General features: G+C 32.6%; 1 pseudogene; it reads left to right on the forward strand.

Moving 5' to 3' along the window:
• The first annotated feature begins 1062 nt into the window (after positions 1-1062).
• On the forward strand, positions 1063-2197 carry LOC149209537 (protein trichome birefringence-like 26; annotated as a pseudogene).
• The last annotated feature ends 792 nt before the right edge of the window (positions 2198-2989 follow it).

Below are 2989 nucleotides of genomic sequence, written 5' to 3' on the forward strand. Positions count from 1 at the left end.
TACTAGTAAAATTTCAAACCTCTTAATGAACAATATTTATTAATTTTGAACTTACTAATTAATTGTTTACTAAGGTGCAAAGACTTGCATAAATTTTGGTGGGTAGTGATCAATAGGTCTACACAAGGGCTGAAGAACACAAAAAGAATGGTGGATTGTAACTCTTCATAAGTGTATTTTTGGTTATAGTGGCACAATGAGGAGTGAATAATATGTGGCATTCTAACACGAGTAACCAAAAAACTCATTGTATAATAATATGTTAACCAATGATATTGTAGAAAAATAATTTTAAATACTAGATATTTCCCCTAAAGGTACAAAGATACATTGAATGTACGAAATATTTGGGAAGATCATCTGGCCAATATTTGGGAAGATTTGTCTTTGATCATCATGCTTCAAGTGCAAGTTTTCCTTGTGGTTATGCATACAGTATCATCAATGAATTATCACCAAAATGTGTGAATTGTGCATGAAATTGTAGAAATTGTCCCAAATTTAAGGATTGGGAGTGTAGTACCCCAAAAATCTACTACTGCACATTTCAACTATGGCCATGTAGGGACCACAAATAATATTGTTAATGCTAATGCAATATCAACACTAGAGCATAAGGCTGAAATCCATGCTAATCATGTAACTATTGGAAATTGACTAGAACAACCATGTGATTGTGAGGACATGAATAGGTCTATTTACCATGACTTGACTCAATGTGGTGACTCCCTTGAAATCATCCTTGTAGAGAGTGTTGTTGCCCTACCATCATCTGAGTCAATTTAGAATTTTCTTCAGTTTTCAATGTATCTAGTCGCAATTAATTTATCTGAGCTATGTCATGAATTTGAAAATGTTTAAGTAAATATTTCTAGGCTAAGAAAAGTCCAAAAGCTGATACATACAATTTTCTTTAGATAAGCATAATAGTGAAAGTTTACAAGTTATCCTTGAGCTCGTAGTTTGAAGGCTTGCAGTGTGTGGGGTCTATTTTTACGTATTGTTTGGATTTCAATTGTGAGGTCTATTTCTACTTATTTTCTAGCATGTAGTTTTTGGGGAATGGTGCAGTTTCTGATGTGGTTTGTTCTGCCATTTTGGAAATTCCATGGTGTTGATTTGGATCAGAAATGGCTTTTCCATCCTAGTGTGGTGAATGTAGTAATAGAGTTGATCACATATATGGTTGTGTAAGTGATTATTAAATCTCTACACTTTTTGTCTATGTTTCTTTTGATATTGAGGGACTCCATCAGAGAAATTATTACGAAGACTAAGAAGAGGAATATTGTAATCAGATGCAATCTCTATTGTGTATCCTTTCTCATGAATGTTTTAACATCAAAACAACCCATTACGAAATAGGAAGGTTGTTGTATTTATATTCATATGGTTTTCTTGGCTTTGATGCCCAATTGAAATTATATTTAGTTTGTGCATGTATAACATCCAAAAACCATATATAAATATGAAGCTAATGTAAATGTGCATTAATATTTTGCATCATATAAATTTACATTGTTGGTACTTTGGTCACCATAGCTAGTAAAAAACGTAGAGGTGGAGTTTAAGGGCATCCCTCAAGTAGTAGTAAAGATTCATTTTGATGTTTTAGATCCAGAATGGGTGATTGTGCTACCAAATACGGTTGCAATCATTCTATCCTTTGGCCAATAGTTTCTAATATCAGATGTCTATATTATGAAATATGAGGTAGTGGGTTGTCACAAGTGTTAACAAATTAAATCCAAGTAGTTGGACTTATATTTTTCCTTTGGACATCTTCTTCAAGATGCACTCAATGGGATCCACTTAATGTTAGGATTCAAATGCATTTCCCTCCTACCATTCTGAAAATGGCCAGTGGGACTAAAGAGGCACATGTAATAAGACAGTTCCCTACAAAAATTATGAGGTAAAGCTCAATGATGTCAAGAAAGAGATGCACAAGATAGTTATGGATGAGTTTAAGTATGGAACATAGGAAGAGGCTCCCGTTGGCCCAATCACAAAGCTGGTTGATACATACTATAGTATACATAAGCCAGATGGGCAACCAGGAAAATACAAGGACTCTAATTTTATATCAAAGAGTATAAGTAATCAACCTATTCCAATTGACTGCATCCATTGGTGATTGCCTTGCCAAATCGATACATAGAATGAAATTTTACTGCTAATGAGCAAGGATATTTAATAATTTCCTTTCGTAAATGTTATCCATGCTTCATTGCCTCTATTCTATATGAAATGGTTTTTACCTTAGCATAAGTGCATCATTTATTTTTTCCATAAATAAAAACAGGAGCTAAACTCCAAAAAGCCCATTATTTCATATGTTCATGGAAAGATGCATCTAGGATTATCTTGTTCCTATGAAACATGTTAAATTTCCTATTCAGAAGGTTCAAAGAATTATTATTGCTATATTTTGTTGTAATAAGTTATCAACATTAGGAAGACATAAAACAAAGAGCTTTGTATGGATGTTTATGGTGGAAAAGAACTATTGGTAGAATAATGAGTGCCCTTTTCCACAATGTTCTGCTAAAAACTCAACTTTACAGGCTCTCTTAGTATTTTAATGTCAATTTCTAATTGTGTAGTGTTCCATATTGTATTTCTACAGTGACGATGGCATGCGTTGAATTGTTACACAATGGCATTACTCAGAATTTTGCTATTTAAAATTTTTTCCAAGCAATTAAATATTAAAAATATGACAAGCATTTCAAGATTTGGAAGAACAAGTATTGTGTTAAGGAACAATTTTAATTAAGCCCCTTCATATAACCAAATCTACTTGTTAGTAGTATTTGGTTGCTTGGTAAAGTAAGGTCATTGTTAGTTATTTTCTGAAGAAAAATAATCAAGTCTATATAATAATCTAGTTTTTCTCTTCTTTATCGATTTAGGGTGTGCGACCACATCTCACTTTTCATAGTATTTCTTATTTTGTTATTGACATAATATTAGTAGGCACTTGGAA

The sequence above is a fragment of the Pinus tabuliformis genome, chromosome 1_2 (assembly GCF_031772625.1).
Source record: "Pinus tabuliformis cultivar Carrire ecotype Pingquan chromosome 1_2, CPIR1, whole genome shotgun sequence".
Lineage (NCBI taxonomy): Eukaryota > Viridiplantae > Streptophyta > Pinopsida > Pinales > Pinaceae > Pinus > Pinus tabuliformis.